The sequence below is a fragment of the Coregonus lavaretus genome, assembly GCF_964263955.1.
Source record: "Coregonus lavaretus genome assembly, chromosome: 26".
Lineage (NCBI taxonomy): Eukaryota > Metazoa > Chordata > Actinopteri > Salmoniformes > Salmonidae > Coregonus > Coregonus lavaretus.
This window is the reverse complement of record NC_140013.1, coordinates 21,738,007-21,765,626: the sequence shown is the minus strand read 5'-3', so window position 1 is coordinate 21,765,626 and position 27,620 is coordinate 21,738,007. Positions and strand designations below refer to the sequence as shown.

Sequence of the window (27,620 nt, the reverse complement as noted above, 5' to 3'; positions counted from 1 at the left end):
ATATTTCACAGCAGTTTAGATGGTACAATGATTTGTCACAAACGGAAATTAGGCGAGCTATTAGAATTTTTGCAAACAGGAAATGGCGGAGCGATCTCTACATATTGCACCTTTAACAGCATTTAATTAAATAACGTCAGGGGCCCCAGACCAGCGCGTGTCACTATGACAACTGCAGATAGATCAAATAATTATGGTGGTGCTACAAGGGAATGGCTCAACCTTCCTCCTCCCATCCCATTAAAACTTTTTCAGCCTAATTACTACGCCAGGGTCAATGTACTGTCCTGTCCTGTAGTGCGTCTCCCTGCCATTCAGATGAATTACACACACACTGCATGTGTCCAATTGGCACCATATTCCCTATATAGTGCACTACGGGCCCTGTACAAAAGTATTAGGCCCTACAATATAAAAGGGAATATGGTGCCATTTGGGACACATACAATGGTATGTGTCCCAGCAAAAGTATTCACCCCCCTTGGCATTTTTCCTATTTTGTTGCCTTACAACCTGGAATTAAAATAGATTTTTGTGGGGTTTGTATCATTTTATTTACACCACTTTGAAGATGCAAAATATTTTTTCTTGTGAAACAAACAAGAAATAACACAAAAAAACAGAAAACTTGAGCATGCATAACTATTCACCCCCCCAAAGTCAATACTTTGTAGAGCCACCTTTTGCAGCAATTACAGCTGCAAGTCTCTTGGGGTATGTCTCTATAAGCTTGGCACATCTAGCCACTGGGATTTTTGCCCATTCTTCAAGGCAAAACTGCTCCAGCTCCTTCAAGTTGGATGGATTCCGCTGGTGTACAGCAATCTTTAAGTCATAACACAGATTCTCAATTGGATTGAGGTCTGGGCTTTGACTAGGCCATTCTAAGACATTTCAATGTTTCCCCTTAAACCACTCGAGTGTTGCTTTAGCAGTATGCTTAGGGTCATTGTCCTGCTGGAAGGTGAACCTCCGTCCCAGTCTCAAACCTCTGGAAGACTGAAACACGTTTCCCTCAAGACTTTCCCTGTATTTAGCGCCATCCATCATTCCTTCAATTCTGACCAGTTTCCCAGTCCCTGCCGATGAAAAACATCACCACAGCGTGATGCTGCCACCACCATGCTTCACTGTGGGGATGGTGTTCTCTGGGTGATAAGAGGTGTTGGATTTGCGCCAGACATAACGTTTTCCTTGATGGCCAAAAAGCTCAATTTTAGTCTCATCTGACCAGAGTACCTTCTTCCATATGTTTGGGGAGTCTCCCACAAGGCTTTTGGCGAACACCAAACTATTTTTTTTAAAGCAATGGCTTTTTTCTGGCCACTCTTCCATGAAGCCCAGCTCTGTGGAGTGTACGGCTTAAAGTGTTCCTATGGACAGATACTCCAATCTCCGCTGTGGAGCTTTGCAGCTCCTTCAGGGTTATCTTTGTTCTCTTTGTTGCCTCTCTGATTAATGTCCTCCTTGCCTGGTCCGTGAGTTTCACGGACCAGGCAGAACAGGTGTATATATACTGAGATCATGTGTCAGATCATGTGACACTTAGATTGCACACAGGTGGACTTTATCTAATTATGTGACTTCTGAAGGTAATTGGTTGCACCAGATCTTGAGGCTTCACAGCAAAGGGGCTGAATACATATGCACGCACCAATTTTCCGTAATTATTTTTTACATTTCACTTCACCAATTTGGACTATTTTGTGTATGTCCATTACATGAAATCCAAATAAAAATCAATTTAAATAACAGGTTGTAATGCAACAAAATAGGAAAAACGCCAAGGGGGATGAATACTTTTGCAAGGCACTGTATGTGGTGGGAGATCACTCAACAATGACTAATGGTACAGGGCTAAAGGACATATTGATTAAACAGCAGGGCAGAGCTAAGTGTCAGCGTTTGGCGTGCAGCGAAATGACCCTGGGATGTCATGAAAAAGCCATCAGATCAGACTCAGTCGTTCAGATAATTCCCTTTTGATATAATACATTTTCTCTTAGTACTTTAGTTCTTATGAAGGGCACATCAAAACAGGGCTAGCTGATTGTTGTCAGAGAAGGATAAACCCCATCAGCTGTTGTAAAAGTCAGAAGAAAACGTGCAGCTAAAAATGCAGATGATTGGGTATGACATGCTAAGACTTCATTAAACCTGTATTCATTGGGAGTTTCGCCATTACATTGTCATTAAAGATTGTTTATTGTCATACTGCAGGGAATATAATGGCTGTATTGTATTTCTGAGGTATTTAACCACATTTTGTGTGTTTTCTATACCCCCTATATTAGTTAATTTGCAGAAGAGTCAGTCAGTGTGCCAGAGATGTTGGTTGGTTTGCTTTCACACAAACATCGTAATGAGGAGAGCAAATGAGAGTCGGGTCATTAAGTGGTTCTACTCCCTATATACATAACAACACAGCACTGTCAGAGAGAGAGGAAGAGAGAGAAAAGAGAGAAGAGGGGGAGAGAGACAGACAGACAAGGCAAGTGAGGAGAGTGGGGGGGGGGGGGGGGGATAGAGACACTACCAAAGGACAAGAGGGTTTTCCAAGAATTTCCAAGAAATGACTTTACAACTCTACAACTTGAGACTGAACTCCACAAGGAGCTCTGAATTATAGGTATTGTTGTTTTTATAGCTCCTGCCATGGTACAGGAATGAGCGCGGAGGAATGGAAGGGGCAGAGATAGAGTGGATGGAGGAGTCACCACCTACCATGACCTCAATGAAGTCAGGTTGTCCCAGGGACATGAGCTCTGTGTAGGCCTTCAGTTTGTCTACATTCCACGCCTTCACCAGAGTCAGTCTGTACACTGTCCTCTGTCTCTGGAGGGAGGGGAGGATGGAGGGAGAGAGAAGAATAGAGAAGTAGAGAGAGAGGGGGGGAGGGAGAGACAGAGAGAGAGAGAGAGAGAGAGAGAGAGAGAGAGAGAGAGAGAGAGAGAGAGAGAGAGAGAGAGAGAGAGAGAGAGAGGGGGAGAGAGAGAGAGGGGGGGGGGGGGGGGCGAGAGGCAGAGTTTGTAGGACAATTGCCTTCAAGGTCACTTCACTGCAAAGTACCTCAAGATACTATAAACACTCACTACAGATCCTGCAGATCCACTGCAGATCCAAATCCTGGACATAAGCACCTCACTAAATATGTTTTCCATCCTATCATGAGATGCCCTGAAGAGTGAGGTACATATAGGCTAGAACGTTTTCATCTGAATCCGGGTACCCTCTACTTTCCAACACGCTTTCATACATTAAAAACAACAGTAACCTACTGGTGGTATTTAACTACTGTTTATCAAAGAGATAGCAGTTGAAAGGGAGATACCTAGTCAGTTGCACAACTGAATGCATTCAACCAAAATGTGTCTTCCGCATTTAACCCAACCCTTCTGAATCAGTGGGGGGGTGCCTTAATCGACATCGGCGCCCGGGGAACAGTTGTTGTTGGAGGTTAACTGTCTTGCTCAGGGGCAGAACAACAGATTTTTACCTTGTCGGCTCAGGGATTCGATAGGAGCTTTGATTACTGGCCCAAAGCTCCTACCCGTCAGGCTACCTGCCACCCCATAGTTGATTGACCTTTAGGATGTAATCACTGTTGATCATAAACACCGCACAGTAAAAGACATGCTCAATTGAGAGAGCCCGAATTGAGACGTATAGAATAATTAATAAATGTATAAATATCACTAGTCTCTATCCAGATTGTGATGATGCTTCATGCCTCACCCCCATCTGTCTGTCGTGACTGAGGGAGAGTGAGAGAGACATGATGCAACCACAAGCTGCACATTTAGAATCTCATTTTGTCGTAAGTGCTGTGCAGATTATTTGAAATGTTACGTTTCTCGTAAGATCTCCGCAATTTTGTACACTGCTAAGATGTTTCCCGAACTGTTACCCCATGTCTGTAGGATAGAACGACATGAAACACCACCCCTGGAACTGTGTGTAAGAGGCCTCTCTATCATTCTCATTCCTATCATTCAACGGCTGTCAATCAAACAGGTCAACCCACAGGTGAACCTCCATCACTGTTGTCGCCCATAACACCTGTCATCCAGGGTCGAGACACCACGTGCTGAGGTCCCCTGGCAATCTACCGTTGATGTCGGAAGTTTACATACACCTTAGCCAAATACATTTCAACTCAGTTTTTCAACAATTCCTGAAATTTAATCCTAGTAAAAATTCCCTCTGTCTTAGGTCAGTTAGGATCACCACTTTATTTTAAGAATGTGAAATGTCAGAATAATAGTAGAGAGAATGATTTACTTCAGCTTTTATTTCTTTCATCACATTCCCAGTGGGTCAGAGTTTACATACACTCAATTAGTATTTGGTAGCATTGCCTTTAAATTGTTTAACTTGGGTCAAACGTTTCGGGTAGCCTTCCACAAGCTTCCCACAATAAGTTGGGTGAATTTTGGCCCATTCCTGCAAACAGAGCTGGTGTAACTGAGTCAGGTTTGTAGGCCTCCTTGCTCACACACACTTTTTCAGTTCTGCCCACACATTTTCTATAGGATTGAGGTCAGGGCTTTGTGATGGCCACTCCAATACCTTGACTTTGTTGTCCTTAAGCCATTTTGCCACAACTTTGGAAGTATGCTTGGGGTCATTGTCCATTTGGAAGACCCATTTGTGACCAAGCTTTAACTTCCTGACTGATAACTTGAGATGTTGCTTCAATATATCCACATAATTTTCCTTCCTCATGATGCCATCTATTTTGTGAAGTGCACCAGTCCTTCCTGCAGCAAAGCACCCCCACAGCATGATGCTGCCACCCCCGTGCTTCACGGTTGGGATGGTGTTCTTCGGCTTGCAAGCATTCCCCTTTTTCCTCCAAACATACAGTGGGGAAAAAAAGTATTTAGTCAGCCACCAATTGTGCAAGTTCTCCCACTTAAAAAGATGAGAGAGGCCTGTAATTTTCATCATAGGTACACGTCAACTATGACAGACAAATTGAGAGAAAAAAATCCAGAAAAACACATTGTATGATTTTTTATGAATTTATTTGCAAATTATGGTGGAAAATAAGTATTTGGTCAGTCTCCTGAGTGGCGCAGTGGTCTAAGGCACTGCATCGCAGTGCTAACTGTGCCACTAGATCCTGGTTCTAATCCAGGCTCTGTCGCAGCCGGCCGTGACCGGGAGACTCATGGGCGGCGCACAATTGGCCCAGCGTCGTCCAGGGTAGGGGAGGGAATGGCCGGCAGGGATGTAGCTCAGTTGATAGAGCATGGCGTTTGCAACGCCAGGGTTGTGGGTTCGATTCCCACGGGGGGCCAGTATAAAAAAATAAAATAAAAATGTATTCACTAACTGTAAGTCGCTCTGGATAAGAGCGTCTGCTAAATGACTGAAATGTAAATGTAAATGGTCACCTACAAACAAGCAAGATTTCTGTCTCTCACAGACCTGTAACTTCTTCTTTAAGAGGCTCCTCTGTCCTCCACTCGTTACCTGTATTAATGGCACCTGTTTGAACTTGTTATCAGTATAAAAGACACCTGTCCACAACCTCAAACAGTCACACTCCAAACTCCACTATGGCCAAGACCAAAGAGCTGTCAAAGGACACCAGAAACAAAATTGTAGACCTGCACCAGGCTGGGAAGACTGAATCTGCAATAGGTAAGCAGCTTGGTTTGAAGAAATCAACTGTGGGAGCAATTATTAGGAAATGGAAGACATACAAGACCACTGATAATCTCCCTCGATCTGGGGCTCCACGCAAGATCTCACCCCGTGGGGTCAAAATTATCACAAGAACGGTGAGCAAAAATCCCAGAACCACACGGGGGGACCTAGTGAATGACCTGCAGAGAGCTGGGACCAAAGTAACAAAGCCTACCATCAGTAACACACTACGCCGCCAGGGACTCAAATCCTGCAGTGCCAGACGTGTCCCCCTGCTTAAGCCAGTACATGTCCAGGCCCGTCTGAAGTTTGCTAGAGTGCATTTGGATGATCCAGAAGAGGATTGGGAGAATGTCATATGGTCAGATGAAACCAAAATATAACTTTTTGGTAAAAACTCAACTCGTTGTGTTTGGAGGACAAAGAATGCTGAGTTGCATCCAAAGAACACCATACCTACTGTGAAGCATGGGGGTGGAAACATCATGCTTTGGGGCTGTTTTTCTGCAAAGGGACCAGGACGACTGATCCGTGTAAAGGAAAGAATGAATGGGGCCATGTATCGTGAGATTTTGAGTGAAAACCTCCTTCCATCAGCAAGGGCATTGAAGATGAAACGTGGCTGGGTCTTTCAGCATGACAATGATCCCAAACACACCGCCCGGGCAATGAAGGAGTGGCTTCGTAAGAAGCATTTCAAGGTCCTGGAGTGGCCTAGCCAGTCTCCAGATCTCAACCCCATAGAACATCTTTGGAGGGAGTTGAAAGTCTGTGTTGCCCAGCGACAGCCCCAAAACATTACTGCTCTAGAGGAGATCTGCATGGAGGAACGGGTCAAAATACCAGCAACAGTGTGTGAAAACCTTGTGAAGACTTACAGAAAACGTTTGACTTGTGTCTTTGCCAACAAAGGGTATATAACAAAGTATTGAGAAACTTTTGTTATTGACCAAATACTTATTTTCCACCATAATTTGCAAATAAATTCATTAAAAATCCTACAATGTGATTTTCTGGAAAAAAAATTCTCATTTTGTCTGTCATAGTTGACGTGTACCTATGATGAAAATTACAGGCCTCTCTCATCATTTTAAGTGGGAGAACTTGCACAATTGGTGGCTGACTAAATACTTTTTTTCCCCACTGTAACGATGGTCATTATGGCCAAACAGTTCTATTTTTGTTTCATCAGACCAGAGGACATTTCTCCAAAAAGTACGATATTTGTCCCCATGTGCAGTTGCAAACCGTAGTCTGGCTTTTTTATGGCGGCTTCTTCCTTGCTGAGCGGCCTTTCAGGTTATGTCGATATAGGACTCATTTTACTGTGGATATAGATACCTTTGTACCTGTTTCCTCCAGCATCTTCTCAAGGTCCTTTGCTGTTGTTCTGGGATTGATTTGCACTTTTCGAACCAAAGTACGTTAATCTCTAGGAGACAGAACGCGTCTCCTACCTGAGCGGTATGACGGCTGCATGGTCCCATTGTGTTTATACTTGCGTACTATTGTTTGTACAGATGAACGTGGTACCTTCAGGCGTTTGGAAATTGCTCCCAAGGATGAACCAGACTTGTGGATGTCTACAAAACATTTTTTCTGAGGTCTTGGCTGATTTATTTTGATTTTCCCATGATGTCAAGCAAAGAGGCACTGAGTTTGAAGGTAGGCCTTGAAATACATCCACAGGTACACCTCCAATTGACTCAAATGATGTCAATTAGCCAATCAGAAGCTTCTAAAGCCATGACATCATTTCCTGGAATTTTCCAAGCTGTTTAAAGGCACAGTCAACTTAGTGTATGTAAACTTCTGACCCACTGGAATTGTGATACAGTGAATTATAAGTGAAATATTCTGTCTGTAAACAATTGTTGGAAAAACCGTGCCCTTCATAAGAACTAAAGTACTAAGAGAAAATGTATTATATCAAAAGGGAATTATCTGAACGACTGAGTCTGATCTAACCGACTTGCCAAAACGATAGTTTGTTAACAAGAAATTTGTGAAGTGGTTGAAAAACTAGTTTTAACGATTCCAACCTAAGTGTATGTAAACTTCCGACTTCAACTGTATTAACCTGTGACTGTCAGGAACACACCAACAGGAAATGGAATGGGGGTCGAAATAAATAGGCTAACCCCCATTCCCTGGCAAAGGAATGGTTCTCCCCTGACTAACTGCCTCATATTTCACATCTACACTATGTACAGTATACTTCACATGCCTTTTTTCTCTCCAATTAAATAGGTGAGGAGAGAAAAGGTTGGAGCTAGCAGAAAGACAGTAAGTAAATGGCCTGTATATATATATATATATATATATATATATATATATATATATATATATCTCTCCCCTTCTCTGAGAAGAGGATTAGCGGTGGCTCTGGCCCCTTCAGCTCAGTGGGGTATGGATAATTGGGCCATGGTGCCAGGGAGGAAGGCAGGGAGGTGAGGTATTTACAGCCACCACCCCTCCAAAGCCAACAGAGCAGCCACAGCACCGCTCCATCAATCCCTCAGCACAGAGATGAGGCCAGGTTGGAGAGCAGAGCAGAGCAGAGCAAGAGGGAATGGTCGGAATGAGAGAAGAGAGGATCAGGGGAGGAGAGGAGAGCTTGTGAACCAGGGATGGGGGTGGAGGCCACCATGAGAGGGAGATATGAGCCACACTGAGAGAAGGGATCATTATGGCCTAACTCACCGCCTCTGTTAGTGCCTCTTCCCTAGAGAGGCTGTTCAAGACTGGCAGGCAGGCACACCAGTCTTTTGGTCATATTTTTAGTCTGTCTGCATCACTCGCCTGGCACAGTTGCTTTGTCAATTATTGATTGTTTGTATATATCGAATATAATGTAGATATACTATATATAGAATCGTAGGCATGCACACAACAAAATATGTCTGCAACTCCCTTGTGAGAAGGAGAGCTAGAGAGAGAGAGTGGGGAGAGATTGAGAGACAGATGGAGACCTCACTGCTCCTAGACAAGACACTTGACTGGTCTATCCTACTAGCTGCGGAAACCGAACCAGGCGGAACCGAATAAAAACCACTGGGTACAGGTACTAACACTAAGTGATAATAAACAGACAGCAGTTTATACAGTCTACCAGTAATTTGCTCACTTGACAAAAAAAAACCACTAACCACAACTATTCCTGATGCGTAGTGAATGTTTTTCTGCCATGAAATGTGTTTTATTAAGCGCTAAAAACATGCATAGGTAGTGGATAACGATGAGTTACCCGAATGCAGAGTAAATCACTTTGATACCTGGTGAAACGCCTGAAACAGACGGCAATTACAGCAATCCATTAGGCTGGATTTACCACCAGATTTACAGTGAAAAGAGCTTCACACATGAAGCTGTAATAAACCTGTCCATTGTCTAGAGTAGAGTAGACTGCAGTCTCAGAGGTGGGGAAGCTGGCAAGCTGATTGTAGCCAGGAAATGAAGAGATCCCAATAAAACATTTTACAGCCCACATCCATTTTCAAGGTTGTTATGCTACGAGGCCACTGAGTACAGTTTTTCTTCCAATGCTTTCTAGAAAAGGGATAATGAAGACGATTGAAATTAGATACACTGTCAGAGGGAGCGTGTGTGTGTGCCTGCACTCACACACTGTTAAAAGCTTCGAGAGATACACAGATGCATTGGCTATTCTCATAATACTGGGTAAATCATGCTACCCTGAAAGGATAGGAGGAGAGAGTTGGGGAGGAGAGTTGTGACTCATCTTCTAGATACCTCTAATAGAAAACCATTGTAAAGAAACATCAGAATCCGACTCCATAGATTACATGCATAAATTAACAACCCTAAAACAGCATTTTCTAATCAGACAAATTGTTTAACACATTCACCAAAGAAAGAACATATCCACAGTGTCTGATAAGACTTACAGAAGTGGAGTCCACATTTCCTACTACTCCTCAGGTCACTTCTTGGAATTCATTCATTGGGTGACTCAGTCAGAGCAACACAAAAACATGGGGGGAATGAGTGTATCAAATCAAATCAAATTGTATTTGCCACATGCGCCGAATACAACAGGTGAAATGCTTACTTACAAGCCCTTAAACAACAATGCAGTTTTAAGAAAAAAATGCAAATAGTCTGGGTAGCCATGATTACCTGTTCAGGAGTCTTATGGCTTGGGGGTAAAAGCTGATAAGAAGCCTTTTGGACCTAGACTTGGCGCTCCGGTACCGCTTGCCATTCAGTAGCAGAGAGAACAGTCTATGACTAGGGTGGCTGGAGTCTTTGACAATTTTTAGGGCCTTCCTCTGACACTGCCTGGTTAAGAGGTCCTGGATGGCAGGAAGCTTGGCCCCAGTGATGTACTGGGCCGTACGCACTACCCTCTGTAGTGCCTTGTGGTCAGAGGCCGAGCAGTTGCCATACCAGGCGGTGATGCAACCAGTCAGGATGCTCTTGATGGTGCAGCTGTATAACATTTTGAGGATCTGAGGACCCATGCCCAATCTTTTCAGTCTCCTGAGGGGGAATAGGCTTTATCGTGCCCTCTTCACGACTGTCTTGGTGTTGTTTGGACCATGATAGTTTGTTGGTGATGTGGACACCAAGGAACTTGAAGCTCTCAACCTGTTCCACTACAGCCCCGTCGATGAGAATGGGGGCGTGCTCAGTCCTCTTTTTTTTCCTGTAGTCCACAATCATCTCCTTTGTCTTGATCACGTTGAGGGAGAGGTTGTTATCCTGGCACCACAAGGCCAGGTCTCTGACCTCCTCCCTATAAGCAGTCTCATCGTTGTCGGTGATCAGGCCTACCACTGTTGTGTCGTCGACAAACTTAATGATGGTGTTGGAGTCATGCCTGGCCATGCAGTCATGGGTGAACAGGGAGTACAGGAGGGGACTGAGCACGCACCCCTGAGGGGCCCCCGTGTTGAGGATCAGTGTGGCAGATGTGTTGTTACCTACCCTTACCACCTGGGGGCGGCCCGTCAGGAAGTCCAGGATCCAGTTGCAGAGGGAGGTGTTTAGTCCCAGGGTCATTAGCTTAGTGATGAGCTTTGAGGGCACTATGGTGTTGAACGCTGAGCTGTAGTCAATTAATAGCATTCTCACGTAGGTGTTTCTCTTGTCAAGGTGGGAAAGGGCAGTGTGGAGTGCAAAAGAGATTGCATCATCTGTGAATCTGTTGAGGCGGTATGCAAATTGGAGTGGGTCTAGGGTTTCTGGGATAATGGTGTCGATGTGAGCCATGACCAGCCTTTTAAAGCACTTCATGGCTACAGACGTGAGTTCTACCGGTCGGTAGTCATTTAGGCAGGTTATCTTAGTGTTCTTGGGCACAGGGACTGTGGTGGTCTGCTTGAAACATTACATTTACATTTACGTCATTTAGCAGACGCTCTTATCCAGAGCAACTTACAAATTGGCATAATATCATAATATGATCATCAACTAGACACGTTGGTAATGGAAACATGTTGGTATTACAGACTCAGTAACGGACATGTTGAAAATGTCAGTGAAGACACTTGCCAGTTGGTCAGCGCATGCTCGGAGCACACGTCCTGGTAATCCATCTGGCCCTGCGGCCTTGTGAATGTTGACCTGCGTAAAAGTCTTACTCACATCGGCTACGTAGAGCGTGATCACATATTCATCCGGAACAGCTGATGCTCTCATGCATGCTTCAGTGTTGCTTGCCTCGGAGTGAGCATAGGTGTGATTTAGCTCGTCTGATAGGCTTGTGTCACTGGGCAGCTCGCGGCTGTGCTTCTCTTTGTAGTCTAATAGTTTTCAAGCCCTGCCACATTTGACGAGCGTCGGAGCCGGTGGAGTACGATTCTTAGTCCTGAATTGACTCTTTGCCTGTTTGATGGTTTGTCGGAGGGAATAGCGGGATTTCTTATAGGTGTCCGGGTTAGAGTCTCGCTCCTTGAAAGCGGCAGCTCTACCCTGTAGCTCAGTGCAGATGTTGCCTGTAATCCATGGCTTCTGGTTGGGGTATGTACGTACGGTCACTGTGGGGACGACGTCATCGATGCACTTATTGATGAAGCAAGTGACTGATGTGGTGTACTCCTCAATGCTATCGAGTTTTTCCCCTCTGGTTGCACATTTAACATGCTGGTAGAAATTAAGTAGAACGGATTTAAGTTCCCTGCATAAAAGCCCCGGCCACTAGGAGCGCTGCCTCTGGATGAGCGTTTCCTGTTTACTTATTGTCACGACTTCCTCCGAAGCTGCCTCCCCTCCTTGTTCGGGCAGGCTTCGGCATTTGTCTTCACTGGCCTTCTAGCCACTGCCGCTCCATATCTCATCATTCCATTTGTCTTGTCTTGTCAATTACACACACCTGGTTCATATTCCCCTCATTAGTACGTGTTTAAGTGTTCCCTCTGCCCCCTTGTACTTGTGGGTGATTGTTCATTGTGAGGATTAGTAGCTCGGTTGAGCTCAGTATTTGGTATTGCTGGGGTATTTTCCTCGTGTGCATGTTTGTTCCAGTGCGCCTGTTTTGTGCACTGGACTGGTTACGCTGGATTACAGAATAAACTCTGTATACTGTGATTTACCCTCCTGCGCCTGACTCCTTCAAATCACGCATCACACTTATGGCCTTATACAGCTCATAGAGTGCAATCTTAGTGCCAGCATCGGTTTGTGGAGGTAAATAGACAGCTATGAAAAATATAGATGAAAACTCTCTTAGTAAATAGTGTGGTCTACAGCTTATCATGAGATATGCTACCATAGGCGAGCAAAACCTTGAGACTTCCTTAGTATTATATTTTATGCACCAGCTGTTGTTTACAAATATACACAGACCGCCACCCCTTGCCTTACCGGAGTCAGCCGTTCTATCCTGCCGATGTAGCGTATATCCCGCCAGCTGTATGTTATCCATGTCGTCGTTCAGCCACGACTCGGTGAAACATAAGATATTACAGTTTTTAATGTCCCGTTGGTAGGATAACCTTAATCTTAGGTCGTCCAATTTATTTTCAAATGATTGAACATTGGCTAATAGGATTGATGGAAGAGGCAGTTTACTCGCTCGCCGTCGGATCCTTACAAGGCACCTAGACCTACATCCAGATGATCTCTTTCTCATGCAAATTACGGTGATTTGGGCCTTGTCGGGTGTCTGTAGAATATCCTTTGCGTCCGACTCGATGAAGAAAAAATCTTCGTCCAATACGAGGTGAGTAATCACTGTCCTGATATCCAGAAACTATTTTGGGTCATAAGAGATGGTGGCAGAAACATTATGTACAGAATAAATTACAAATAACGCAAAAAAACACACATGATAGTACAATTGGTTAGTGGGCTGTAAAACGGCAGACATCTTCTCCAGCGCCATTTACCAGTCTGTGTGTGTGGAGAAGGAGAGAATGTTGTGTTGAATGGCTTTGTCTGTCAGACAGTGAGCGAGTCTGTAATAAAAGGAATAACAAAATATAAATAGTTATTCTGCAGAACGTCACCATTGATGAAGGCGTTGGAGTTTGGATGGAAGAAATGTGCTGCAAGCAGAGTCAAGGTCCTCTTCTTAGAAGTTAGAACAAAAATGCTTACTCTTCTATTTCTCCAGTGTATCGCAGGACAGAGTGAACTTCATGAACTGTTTTCAAGGTGGATGGCAGACAATGTTTCTCTTCCACTCTGAGGTGCGATATGGCAGCAAATGATTCTCTCTCTCGCTCTCGCTCTCTCTCTCTCTCTCTCTCTCTCTCTCTCGCTCTCGCTCTCGCTCTCGCTCTCGCTCTCGCTCTCGCTCTCGCTCTCGCTCTCGCTCTCGCTCTCTCTCTCTCTCTCTCTCTCTCTCTCTCTCTCTCTCTCTCTCTCTCTCTCTCTCTCTCTCTCTCTCTCTCTCTCTCTCTCTCTCTCTCTCTCTCTCTCTCTCTCCTCTCTCTCTCTCTCTCTCTCTCTCTCTCTCTCTCTCTCTCTCTCTCTCTCTCTCTCTCTCAAGTATTGGGAGAATAAGAGAGCGTTACTGTAAAACTCGACTCATAAAATAGCCTACATCTGTAGTTCCTTGCATTTTCCAGAGGTTACAATGAAATGAAGACGGGTTCAATTCCAGACTTTGCCAGTGACTTGCATATTTCAGAGATTAGTTTGGGGGTTACTGTTCACTAAATCAGTCCCCGAGTTGAGTTGAGTCTCCTCAAGAAGCTGAGAAGCTGTCTGGCAACAACAAACCATTAAAAGCAGGCTTGGAATGAATTAAAGAAACACTGAGATTCCCATTCCACTGGCATTTTGTTGATGATATAAAAAATCTGGAGTAGAAAGCTGCAGAGACTATTGCCATTATTTGTCGCTCAAAACTCCCCAATGGCATAAACAGACCTTTCCTATTTTCGTATTGATATTTCTCTAATTTCAAGCACAGGGAAGTATATGATAATGAATGGAAGCAAATTGCACTACAGTGCTCCTGGTACGGTATACCATTATAATCAGGAGGAAATAGACATTTCCACTAACCTCGGCCACAATAAAGGACCAGCATACTGATGTATGAACATATATTATCATCACACTGTACCATACCTCTCCACCATCTAGCAAAGTGACATTGCGATGTCTGTGCGTGTGAATTTCAGCATTTACATGTACACTGAACAAAAATATAAACGCAACATGTAAAGTGTTGGTCCCATGTTTCATGAGCTGAAATAAAAAATTCACAGAAATGTTCCATACGCACAAAAAGCTTATTTCTCTCAAATGTTGTGCACAAATGTGTTTACATCCCTGTTAGTGAGCATTTCTCTTTGGCCAAGATAATGCATCCACCTGACAGGTGTGGCATATCAAGAAGCTGATTAAACAGCATGATCATTACACAGGTGCACCTTGTACTGGGTACAATAAAAGGCCACTCTGCATGTCCACCAGAGCTGTTGCTAGAGAATGTAATGTTAATTTCTCTACCATAAACTGCCTCCAATGTCGTTTTAGAGAATTTGGCAGTACGTCCAACCGGCCTCACAACAGCAAACCACGTGTAACCACACCAGCCCAGGACCTCCACATCTCGCACCCCTGCCCAGACTGATTTCCTTATATGAACTGTAACTCAGTAAAATCAATGAAATTGTTGCATGTTGCGTTTATATTTTTGTTGAATATATATGATAGAAATCACAATGTAGCATATTCGTGTTATGCCAGCCAGTATGTAAAGCTAATGATACTTATAATAGAGGGGACAGGGAGAGTGCTACTGAGTGGCGCCACTCTCCCGAGTGGCGCAGTGGTCTAAGGCACTGCATCACAGTGCTAGCTGTGCCATTAGAGATCCTGGTTCGAATCCAGGCTCTGTCGTAGCTGGCCGTGACCGGGAGACCCATGGGGCGGCGCACAATTGGCCCAGGTTAGGGGAGGGAATGGCCAGCAGGGATGTAGCTCAGTTGGTAGAGCAGGGTTGTGGGTTCGATTCCCACGGGGGGCCAGTATGAAAAAAAATATATATAACTAACTGTAAGTCGCTCTGGATAAGAGCGTCTGCTAAATGACTAAAATGTAAAAGTAAAATGTACTGTATTCCCTCTCCACTTTCATTGGTAAAGGAAAACTCTGCACTGGGCTCCTGGAGAGTGAAAAGATAAGGCGTCAGAAGGCGCCCATCTTCGCCACGCCAACCACTCTTATCTGTTTGGAGTTTCTTTTTTAACTCTCCTGCCATTTAATTTTGAATCGTGGAGATGATGAGGATTCTCTACTCTTGCCTCTTCAAATTAGGACACTTTCCATGGATAATGATGGCGATCATGATATTGGACAGACTTTCATTTCATTTAAAAATATGTATATATTTTCATAGAGATTGTTTTTTTATGAAGACAATACTGGCCTTGAAGAGAATCAGAGAATGTTGGCTAGCTTGTTGCGTTTATATTTTCCCAGATCTGTTTGTGCTGTCTTGCCAACTCCTATGTTAATTGGCATGCATTGGCAAGACAGCACAAACAGATCTGGAACTAGGCTAGCCACAGTATAAAACAGCAACATGACATTTACATTTACGTCATTTAGCAGACGCTCTTATCCAGAGCGACTTACAAATTGGTGCATTCACCTTATAGCCAGTGGGATAACCACTTTACATTTACATTTTAGTCATTTAGCAGACGCTCTTATCCAGAGCGACTTACAGTTAGTGAATTATTATATTTTTTTTTATACTGGCCCCCCGTGGGAATCGAACCCACAACCCTGGCGTTGCAAACGCCATGCTCTATCAACTGAGCTACATCCCTGCCGGCCATTCCCTCCCCTACCCTGGACAACGCTGGGCCAATTGTGCGCCGCCCATGAGTCTCCCGGTCGCGGCCGGCTGCGACAGAGCCTGGATTCGAACCAGGATCTCTAGTGGCACAGTTAACACTGCGATGCAGTGCCTTAGACCACTGCGCCACTCAGGAGACAATATGTATTTTTTATTTTTTTATTTTTTGGGGGTGGGGTGGGGTAAGGGGGGGATAGGAGGATTACTTTATCCTATCCCAGGTATTCCTTAAAGAGGTGGGGTTTCAAGTGACTCCGGAAGGTGGTGAGTGACTCCGCTGTTCTGGCGTCGTGAGGGAGCTTGTTCCACCATTGGGGTGCCAGAGCAGCGAACAGTTTTGACTGGGCTGAGCGGAACTGTGCTTCCGCAGAGGTAGGGGGGCCAGCAGGCCAGAGGTGGATGAACGCAATGCCCTTGTTTGGGTGTAGGGTCTGATCAGAGCCTGAAGGTACGGAGGTGCCGTTCCCCTCACAGCTCCATAGGCAAGCACCATGGTCTTGTAGCAGATGCGAGCTTCAACTGGAAGCCAGTGGAGTGTGCGGAGGAGCGGAGTGACGTGAGAGAACTTGGGAAGGTTGAACACCAGACGGGCTGCGGCATTCTGGATGAGTTGTATGGGTTTAATGGCACAGGCAGGGAGCCCAGCCAGCAGCGAGTTGCAGTAATCCAGACGGGAGATGACAAGTGCCTGGATTAGGACCTGTGCCGCTTCCTGTGTAAGGCAGGGTCGTACTCTCCGAATGTTGTAGAGCATGAACCTACAGGATCGGGTCACCGCCTTGATGTTAGCGGAGAACAACAGGGTGTTGTCCAGGGTCATGCCAAGGCTCTTCGCTCTCTGGGAGGAGGACACAACGGAGTTGTCAACCGTGATGGCGAGATCATGGAATGGGCAGTCCTTCCCCGGGAGGAAGAGCAGCTCCGCCTTGCCGAGGTTCAGCTTGAGGTGGTGATCCGTCATCCACACTGATATGTCTAACAGACATGCAGAGATGGGATTTGCCACCTGGTTATCAGAAGAGGGAAAGGAGAAGATTAGTTGTGTGTCATCTGCGTAGCAATGATAGGAGAGGCCATGTGAGGATATGACAGAGCCAAGTGACTTGGTGTATAGCGAGAATAGGAGAGGGCCTAGAACTGAGCCCTGGGGGACACCAGTGGTGAGAGCACGTGGTGCGGAGACAGATTCTCGCCACGCCACTTGGTAGGAGCGACCGGTCAGGTAGGACGCAATCCAAGAGTGAGCCGCGCCGGAGATGCCCAACTCAGAGAGGGTGGAGAGGAGGATCTGATGGTTCACAGTATCAAAGGCAGCAGACAGGTCTAGAAGGACAAGAGCAGAGGAGAGAGAGTGCGGAGAGCCTCTGTGACACAGAGAAGAGCAGTCTCAGTTGAATGACCAGTCTTGAAACCTGACTGGTTTGGATCAAGAAGGTAATTCTGAGAGAGATAGCAAGAGAGTTGGCTAAAGACGGCACGCTCAAGAGTTTGAGAGAAAAGAAAGAAGGGATACTGGTCTGTAGTTGTTGACATCAGAGGGATCGAGTGTTGGTTTTTTGAGAAGGGGTGCAACTCTCGCTCTCTTGAAGACGGAAGGAACATTGCCAGCGGTCAAGGATGAGTTGATGAGCGAGGTGAAGTAAGGGAGAAGGTCACCGGAGATGGTCTGGAGAAGAGAGGAGGGGATAGGGTCAAGCGGGCAGGTTGTTGGGCGGCCGGCCGTCACAAGTCGCAAGATTTCATCTGGAGAGAGAGGGGAGAAAGAAGTCAAAGCATAGGGTAGGGCAGTGTGAGCAGGACCAGCAGTGTCATTTGACTTAACAAACGAGGATCGGATGTCTTCAACCTTCTTTTCAAAATGGTTGACGAAGTCATCCACAGAGAGGGAGGAGGGGGGCGGGGAGGAGGGGGGGGGGGGAGGATTCAGCAGGGAGGAGAAGGTGGCAAAGAGCTTCCTTTATTTAGAGTGGTAGAAAGTGGCTTTAGCAGCAGAAACAGATGAAGAAAATGTAGAGAGGAGGGAGTGAAAAGATGCCAGGTCTGCAGGGAGTCTAGTTTTCCTCCATTTCCGCTCGGCTGCCCGGAGCCCTGTTCTGTGAGCTCGCAATGAGTCGTCAAGCCACGGAGCAAGAGGGGAGGACCGAGCCGGCCTGGAGGATAGGGGACATAGAGAGTCAAAGGATGCAGAAAGGGAGGAGAGGAGGGTTGAGGAGGCAGAATCAGGAGATTGGAGGGAGAAGGATTGAGCAGAGGGAAGAGATGATAGGATGGAAGAGGAGAGAGTAGCGGGAGAGAGAGAGCGAAGGTTGCGACGGCGCATTACCATCTGAGTAGGGGCAGAGTGAGTAGTGTTGGAGGAGAGCGAGAGAGAAAAGGATACAAAGTAGTGGTCGGAGACATGGAGGGGAGTTGCAGTGAGATTAGTAGAAGAACAGCATCTAGTAAAGATGAGTTCAAGCGTATTGCCTGCCTTGTGAGTAGGGGGGGACGGTGAGAGGGTGAGGTCAAAAGAGGAGAGGAGTGGAAAGAAGGAGGCAGAGAGAAATGAGTCAAAGGTAGACGTAGGGAGGTTAAAGTCACCCAGGACTGTGAGGGGAGAGCCATCCTCAGGAAAGGAACTTATCAAGGCGTCAAGCTCATTGATGAACTCTCCAAGGGAACCTGGAGGGCGATAAATGACAAGGATGTTAAGCTGGAATGGGCTAGTGACTGACAGCATGGAATTCAAATGAGGAGATAGACAGATGGGTCAGGGGAGAAAGAGAGAATGTCCACTTGGGAGAGATGAGGATTCCTGTGCCACCACCCCGCTGACCAGATGCTCTCGGGTATGTGAGAACACATGGTCAGACGAGGAGAGAGCAGTAGGAGTAGCAGTGTTTTCAGTGGTAATCCATGTTTCTGTCAGCGCCAAGAAGTCGAGGGACTGGAGGGTAGCATAGGCTGAGATGAACTATGCCTTGTTGGCCGCAGAACGGCAGTTCCAGAGGCTGCCGGAGACCTGGAACTCCACGTGGGTCGTGCGTGCAGGAACCACCAGGTTAGAGAGGCAGCAGCCACGCGGTGTGAGGCGTTTGTATAGCCTGTGCGAAGAGGAGAGAACAGGGATAGACAGAGGCATAGTTGACAGGCTACAGAAAATGGCTACAATAATGCAAAGGAGATCGGAATGAAATGAACTAAACATCTGGGAAAGCGAGAGAGCGGGGCCTCCCTCACTTATGTTTCACTGAAACACCCAAATATAACTCTCCCAACTTCCACCTCAGAAACTATAATTGTTGTAAACTACAGCGGTTCAATGTTTTCTAGGAATTGACTAACTTAGTTTATTCAGCTAGCTAACTTGGTACAGTATTCTTCCGTGAAAACCGTCCAGGGCACCTAGTCCTATGACGTCACAGCCAACTAGCATGCCAGCCTCCAACAACACGGTTTAGCATCAATACTCGGCCACAACAAACCACCAGTGTGTTAACATGCCAAGCAGATCATACGTGTCCATGTCTAACGTTGTGGGTTAGTCCCGACAGCTTGAGCGAGTCCGTCGTCAACTTATTCAGCCAGTTAGTTAGCTAGAATAGTTAGCATACTAGCTAGCCATTGCTTTCTGCCAACGAAAAAAAAAAATCCACCCACGGCACGAACACACAGAGAGAGCCAAGCTAACGTTAACTAGTCACCCATGTCCCGAATTCCCTTGGCTACCAGTGTGTAAAAAACAAAACACAAATGTAGGTTTTAACTTACCCTTAGCAGCTACTGTTAGCTAGCCAAGTGCAAAGCTAGCCACTGAATTTACTCAGCCAGTTCGCGTCTGTTCGCTAGGTCGTTCCAGCTATTGTTTAGTAGCTATCCAGGTAGCAACAAGACTCACATGCAAGGGAAAAAATGGCAACTTACCTACGCATCAAATTGGTCTTTGTTCCCCAATGAATATCAGTTGTATTACAATGTTAGAAAAGTGGAAAATGAACATCCATTGATATCTGCTAGTGGTGTGAAGCCAATTACCGTATAATTGAAATGCAACAGGCAGATAATGAAAGAGGCTCAATGCTACAATTCGTAATGGATAATAAAAAGTCTATAATATTGAATCCCTGATGTGAGTATACAATAGCCGTCACTCAGCTAATAGCTCCAGTACTTATCAGGGCTTTTCTATAACAATGATGTTGATGTTTGGATGAACATTCAGTGAAAATTAAGGGGAGGGTGGTTGGCTTGACACCAACTTAGTCAATTACTTTTGAGGGGTTGGGGTTGGAGCACTGAGCCTGTCCAAACTGGCTACTAGTATTTAGATACTGAATCAGTTGATTTCCATTCACATTGTCCTTTCCAGCATGGTTCCACCAACTGTTGTGGTGTTGTATCCAGGCCAGCACAGTATAGTACAGCTTGGCTTGGCTCAGTTTGGTTTATCTAAGTAGTGTTAGAACGAAGGGTACTAAAGGTACTCACCTTTTCACCCAGAGCCTTGAGGCTGTACAGGAACCCCGGCCAGAAGTCTTTGAAGAGCGGCCGGTCGATCTTTTTCAGAGTGTCCTTGGTGCTGGCATCCACACTCACATACAGCTGGGTCACCGGTACCAGACTCCTGGAGGGGAAGAGGTCAGAGAGAAATAAGAAGATACGGGGATGGGATGAGATAGAGAGAGCGAGAGGGGGGGAGACAGGGAGAGAAAGAGAATGAGGGGATAGTGAGTGAGAGAGATCACAGTGAGATAGAGCGAGAGAGCGAGAGAGAAATCAGTGTGTGACACAGCAGGGGAAAAACATTTTAGTTTGCGCCACCTCACTCTTCCTCTCTTCCTTGAGTTTGGCAGTCTGCCAAGACGATTTTGCACCTCAACATGTTAACCAGTGAATGTTACTGGATTACTGTCGACTCCAATAACGCCACAGGATTGGGTTCTCTCTCCGGAGAGATCAATCAAATGCAAATCAATCAAATGTATTTATAAAGCCCTTTTTACACCAGCAGTTGTCACAAAGTGCTTATACAGAAACCAAACCTAAAAATCCCAGAGAGCAAGCAATGCAGATGTAGAAGCACGGTGGTTAGGAAAAACTCCCTAGAAAGGCAGGAACCTAGGAAGAAACTTAGAGAGGAACCAGGCTCTGAGGGGTGGCCAGTCCTCTTCTGGCTGTGCCGGGTGGAGATTATAAAAGTACATGGCAATTAAGGCCAGATCGTTCTTCAAGATGTTCAAACGTTCATAGATGACCAGCAGGGTCAAATAATAATCACAGTGGTTATATAGGGTGCAACAGGTTAGCACCTCAGGAGTAAATGTCAGTTGGCTTTTCATTGCCAAACATTCAGCGGTTGAGACAGCAGGTCTGGGACAAGGCAGAACAGCAGAAACTGGATCAGCAGCACGGCAAGGTAGCACGTCCGGTGAACAGGTCAGGCTTCCATAGCCGCGGGCAGAACAGCAGAAACTGGATCAGCAGCACAACCAGGTGTACTGGGGACGGGACAGCAAGGAGTCGTCAGGCCAAGTAGTCCTGAGGCATGGTCCTAGGGCTCAGATATGACAGCCTGACCCTAGCCCCCCAGCACATAGACTATTGCGGCATAGATACTGGAGACTGAGATGGGGGAGATGGGGGGTACGACAACACTGTGGCCCCGTCCAAAGTTACCCCCAGACAGGGCCAAGTACAGTGAGGGAAAAAAGTATTTAATCCCCTGCTGATTTTGTACGTTTGCCCACTGACAAAGACATGATCAGTCTATAATTTTAATGGTAGGTTTATTTGAACAGTGAGAGACAGAATAACAACAAAAAAATCCAGATAAAAACGCATGTCAAAAATGTTATAAATTGATTTGCATTTTAAGGAGGGAAATAAGTATTTGACCCCTCTGCAAAACATGACTTAGTACTTGGTGGAAAAACCCTTGTTGGCGATCACAGATTTCAGACATTTCTTGTAGTTGGCCACCAGGTTTGCACACATATCAGGAGGGATTTTGCCCCACTCCTCTTTGCAGATCTTCTCCAAGTCATTAAGGTTTCGAGGCTGACGTTTGGCAACTCGAACCTTCACCTCCCTCCACAGATTTTCTATGTGATTAAGGTCTGGAGACTGGCTAGGCCACTCCAGGACCTTAATGTGCTTCTTCTTGAGCCACTCCTTTGTTGCCTTGGCCGTGTGTTTTGGGTCATTGTCATGCTGGAATACCCATCCACGACCCATTTTCAATGCCCTGGCTGAGGGAAGGAGGTTCTCACCCAAGATTTGACGGTACATGGCCCCGTCCATTGTCCCTTTGATGCGGTGAAGTTGTCCTGTCCCCTTAGCAGAAAAACACCCCGAAAGCATAATGTTTCCACCTCTATGTTTGACGGTAGGGATGGTGTTCTTGGGGTCATAGGCAGCATTCCTCCTCCAAATACGGCGAGTTGAGTTGATGCCAAAGAGCTCGATTTTGGTCTCATCTGACCACAACACTTTCACCCAGTTCTCCTCTGAATCATTCAGATGTTCATTGGCAAACTATGGTCCCAGCTGCCTTGAGATCATTGACAAGATCCTCCCGTGTAGTTCTGGGCTGATTCCTCACCGTTCTCATGATCATTGCAACTCCACGAGGTGAGATCTTGCATGGAGCCCCAGGCCGAGGGAGATTGACTGTTCTTTTGTGTTTCTTCCATTTGCCAACTGTTGCCACCTTCTCACAAAGCTGCTTGGTGTTGGTCTTGTAGCCCATTCCAGCCTCGTGTAGGTCTACAATCTTGTCCCTGACATCCTTGGAGAGCTCTTTGGTCTTGGCCATGGTGGAGAGTTTGGAATCTGATTGATTGATTGCTTCTGTGGACAGGTGTCTTTTATACAGGTAACAAGCTGAGATTAGGAGCACTCCCTTTAAGAGTGTGCTCCTAATTTCAGCTCGTTACCTGTATAAAAGACACCTGGGAGCCAGAAATCTTTCTGATTGAGAGGGGGTCAAATGCTTATTTCCCTCATTAAAATGCAAATCAATTTATAACATTTTTGACATGCGTTTTTCTGGATTTTTGTTGTTGTTATTCTGTCTCTCACTGTTCAAATAAACCTACCATTAAAATTATAGACTGATAATTTCTTTGTCAGTGGGCAAACGTACAAAATCAGCAGGGGATCGAATACTTTATCCCTCACTGTATAGCCCACGAAGATCTCCCCCACCGAACGGCCGAGGACAGAAAGGATGGGAGAGCGCGAGCAAGCCAGTGACTCAGTCCTCATAATAGGGTCAGAGGTAGAGAATCCCAATGGAGAGAGGGGAGCCAGCCAAGCAGAGATGGCAAGGGTGGTTCGTCACTCCAGTGCCTTGCCGTTCACCTTCGCAGCCCTGGGCAAGACTATACTCAATCATAGGACCTACTTAAGAGATGAGTCTTCAGTAAAGACTTAAAGGTTGAGACCGAGTCTGCATCTCTCACATGGGTCGGCAGACCTTTCCATACAAATTTTACTCCATAGGAGTAAGCCCTGCCTCTAGCTGTTTGCTTAGAAATTCTAGGAACAATAAGGAGGCCTGCATCTTGTGACCGCAGTGTACGTGTAGGTATGTACGGCAGGACTAAAAGCATGGATTAGCTTTACTGCATAAGTTTTGGACAAAAAGTGTCAGATTTTTGCAATGTTACGAAGATGGAAAAAGGCTGCTCTTGAAATATTTTTGATATGTTCCTCAAAAGAAAGATCAGGGTCCAGAGTAATGATGAGGTCCTTCACAGTTTTATTTGAGACTATCAATCAATTTTCAATCAATTTTATTTTATATAGCCCTTCTTACATCAGCTAATATCTCGAAGTGCTGTACAGAAACCCAGCCTAAAACCCCAAACAGCTAGTAATGCAGGTGTAGAAGCACGGTGGCTAGGAAAAACTCCCTAGAAAGGCGAAAACCTAGGAAGAAACCTAGAGAGGAACCAGGCTATGAGGGGTGGCCAGTCCTCTTCTGGCTGTGCCGGGTGGAGATTATAACAGAACCATGCCAAGATGTTAAAAAATGTTCATAAGTGACAAGCATGGTCAAATAATAATCAGGAATAAATCTCAGTTGGCTTTTCATAGCCGATCATTAAGAGTTGAAAACAGCAGGTCTGGGACAGGTAGGGGTTCCATAACCGCAGGCAGAACAGTTTAAACTGGAATAGCAGCAAGGCCAGGCGGACTGGGGACAGCAAGGAGTCACCACGGCCAGTAGTCCCGACGTATGGTCCTAGGGCTCAGGTCTCTCAGTTGGCTTTTCATAGCCGATCATTAAGAGTTGAAAACAGCAGGTCTGGGACAGGTAGGGGTTTCGTAGCCGCAGGCAGAACAGTTGAAACTGGAATAGCAGCAAGGCCAGGCGGACTGGGGACAGCAAGGTGTCATCATGCCCGGTAGTCCTGACGTATGGTCCTAGGGCTCAGGTTCTCAGAGAGAAAGAGAGAACGAGAGAATTAGAGAGAGCATACTTAAATTCACACAGGACACTGGATAAGACAGGAGAAGTACTCCAGGTATAACCAACTAACCCCAGCCCCCCGACACATAAACTACTGCAGCATAAATACTGGAGGCTGAGACAGGAGCGGTCCGGAGACACTGTGGCCCCATCCGAAGAAACCCCCGGACAGGGCCAAACAGGAAGGATATAACCCCACCCACTCCGCCAAAGCACAGCCCCCGCACCACTAGAGGGATATCCCCAACCACCAACTTACAATCCTGAGACAAGGCCGAGTATAGCCCACAGAGGTCTCCACCACAGCACAAACCAAGGGGGGGGCGCCAACCCAACTACTGTACAACCATCGAGATTGAATGTCAGATCGACATCAGATCTCTTTGTTTCTTGGGACTTAGAACTAGCATCTCTGTTTTGTCCAAGATTAAAAGTAAAACATTTGACACCATCCACTTCCTTATGTCTGAAACACAGGCTTCCAGGGTAGGCAATTTTGGGGCTTCACCATGTTTCATCGAAATGTACAGCTGTTTGTCATCTGCATAGCAGTGAAAGTTGACATTGTGTTTCCGAATGATATCACCAAGAGGTAGCATATATAGTGAAAACAATAGTGGTCCTAGAACGGAACCTTGAGGATCACCTAAACTTAGCATTGATTTGTCAGAGGACAAACCATCCACAGAGACGAATTGATATCTTTCCGACAGATAAGATCTAAACCAGGCAAGAACTTGTCCGCGTAGACCAATTACAGTTTCCAATCTCTCCAAAAGAATGTGGTGATCGATAGCATAGAAAGCAGCACTAAGGTCTAGGAGCACGAGGACAGATGCAGAGCCTTGATCTGACGCCATTAAAAGGTCATTTACCACCTTCACGAGTGCTGTCTCAGTACTATGATCGGGTCTAAAACCAGACTGGAGAAGGATATAGAAAAGGAGAGAGAGCGCACAGTCGTTTAGTTTTCAGGTATTTTTTGAGAGGGGAGGCTTGATTGCAATTGGCTGTCAACTGCCAGTACAGCAGCAGGAGGATGTAGCTACATGAGTAACAAAGGGAACAGACAATGTCAAAGAGGTTTGGTAGAGGTTGTAACCACACAAACAACACTTTTAACTCCAATAAATATCCCACAGTACAACCATAGTAATTACCCAGAGTGGCAAGGACACAGGCAATGACAGAGTTCAATTAGCCAAATAAGCAATTGTTGGAAGGATTCTGCACACACACACACACACACACACACACACACACAGACACAGACACAGACAGACACACACACACACACACACCTCCCCTTCCCTAAGTGAACACTTGCAGTTTCCAATCAAAGTCATGTCTGGGCATCTGACTCGATAAATTCAGACAGCTTGTCCATGGCTGTGGGTAGTGTCAGGTGGTGCTTGAGGATGATTGATGGAAGCTGTCCCCCCCATCGCCTACTCTGACAGACCAGGGAGCGGGGACCATACTGTAAGTCAGGTCTCTGACAGACAAGGCAGGGCCACAGCTAATCACACAATATGATGACAGACAAGGCAGGGCCACAGCCAATGACATGATAGGATGACAGACAAGGCAGGGCCACAGCCAATGACACAATAAGATGAACTGGCAGGAACAAGCTGTCTGGATGGGCGTCTGCCTGGGAAGAATGATCTGTTTGGATGTGATTCAAAGGTCAGAGGGGGGCTTTGAATCAGGGACCACCAAGGTAAATATGTGGGCATGAGGGTCGATGTTTACGTCTAAAATTGATACGTATCTGGAGGTCAGCGCTTTGGCAATAAGATGGCAACTGAGGAACCTTAGTATTGTACAGGTAAGACGTTCCAAAAATCCTGATGCCATCAAAATAAAATGTCCTTAGTCTTGAGCCTCTGTGCCTGTGTGTCAACGTCACCTTAGATGACAACATTAACATAACAAAAACGTGAGCAGAGTGTCACAGTGCTGTAGGTAGCTGTAGCAATGAATAATGCACTTTCAATGCACATCAAATGTCATTTCAGCTTTCTCATAGGAACGGAAGAGAAACGTTGTACTGTAGGAACATTGGGGGGCACGTTGTAGAAAAGTTGGGGGGACGTTGTAGGAACATTGGGAGGACGTTGAGTCAGTGACACAGGCAAGTGGAGCAGTCAGCGCCTCTCCAAGTCTGCTCTATTCAGCAGTCAGTTCCAAAGAGGTTTTAATTGTGTGTTGCCACAGTGTTCTGTTCTGTCCTCAGAATGCTTAGCAGAGCAGAACGGTGTCTTCTACAGGGGAGAGAGAGACATTCTGAACTGACATGAGTGTGCTGTTGTGTTCTCTTGTTCCCCCGACTCAGACACTTAACCTGCTTCTCTCATTGTGCTCCTCAACGCCCCGCCTGTCGATAAGGGGTCTGTGTGTGTGTGTGTGTTCGTGTATGTGTGGCTTTGTGTGTACAAAACATTAAGAACACCTTCCTAATATTGAGTTGCGTGAAAAACCCAGCATTGTTGCATTTCTTGACAAACCGGTGTGCCTGGCACCTATTACCATACCCCGTTCAAAAGGCACTTACATATTTTGTCTTGCCCATTCACCCTATGAATGGCTCACATACACAATCCATGTCTCAATTGTCTCAAGGCCTAAAAATATTTATTTAACCTGTTCCTCCCCTTCATCTACACTGATAGAAGTGGATTTAACAAGTGACATTAATAAGGGATCATAGCTTTCACCTGGTCAGTCTACGTCATGGAAAGAGTTGGTGTTCTTAATGTTTTGTAGACTCAGTGTGACTGTGTGTACTCAAGGACATGCAAGGTGAAGATGTATTTTTCCATTAGGCCAGGAGCGCAGGGGGGACACCTAAGGCACCGTGCTGGAATATAGACGGAGACAATGCTAGGCTGACAGACACAGTTGAAACTGTGATTTGCAATTCTGTTCCAGATTGTTACGGATACAGGTATCCTGTATGTGTATATATTTATTTTTTTATTTTTTATTTTATTTTATTTTGGGGGGGGGGTAGATCAGCTTTAATATTGCAGATAGATTGTAACTTCCATCAATGTAATTGTCTGCATCACTTCTAATCCCCCATATGTTTTTTTTCTTCTTGCAAATATATATACTGTACATACATACATATACACATACCTAATTTACATATAAATACATATACATACATATATACAGTGGGGAAAAAAATATTTAGTCAGCCACCAATTGTGCAAGTTC

At 45.6% G+C, this 27,620-nt stretch overlaps 1 pseudogene across 1 annotated transcript in view; it reads right to left on the bottom strand.

Annotated features, from left to right (window-relative positions):
* LOC311101935 (S-adenosyl-L-methionine-dependent tRNA 4-demethylwyosine synthase TYW1-like) overlaps window positions 1-27,620 on the bottom strand; it is a 149,691-nt pseudogene that overhangs the window by 64,593 nt on the left and 57,478 nt on the right. Inside the window, exons 12-13 of the transcript in view lie at window positions 20,408-20,543; window positions 2,725-2,835 (exon numbers count right to left, since the gene is read on the bottom strand). The product of the transcript in view is annotated as an S-adenosyl-L-methionine-dependent tRNA 4-demethylwyosine synthase TYW1-like (transcript). The remainder of the gene's footprint in view (window positions 1-2,724; window positions 2,836-20,407; window positions 20,544-27,620) is intronic.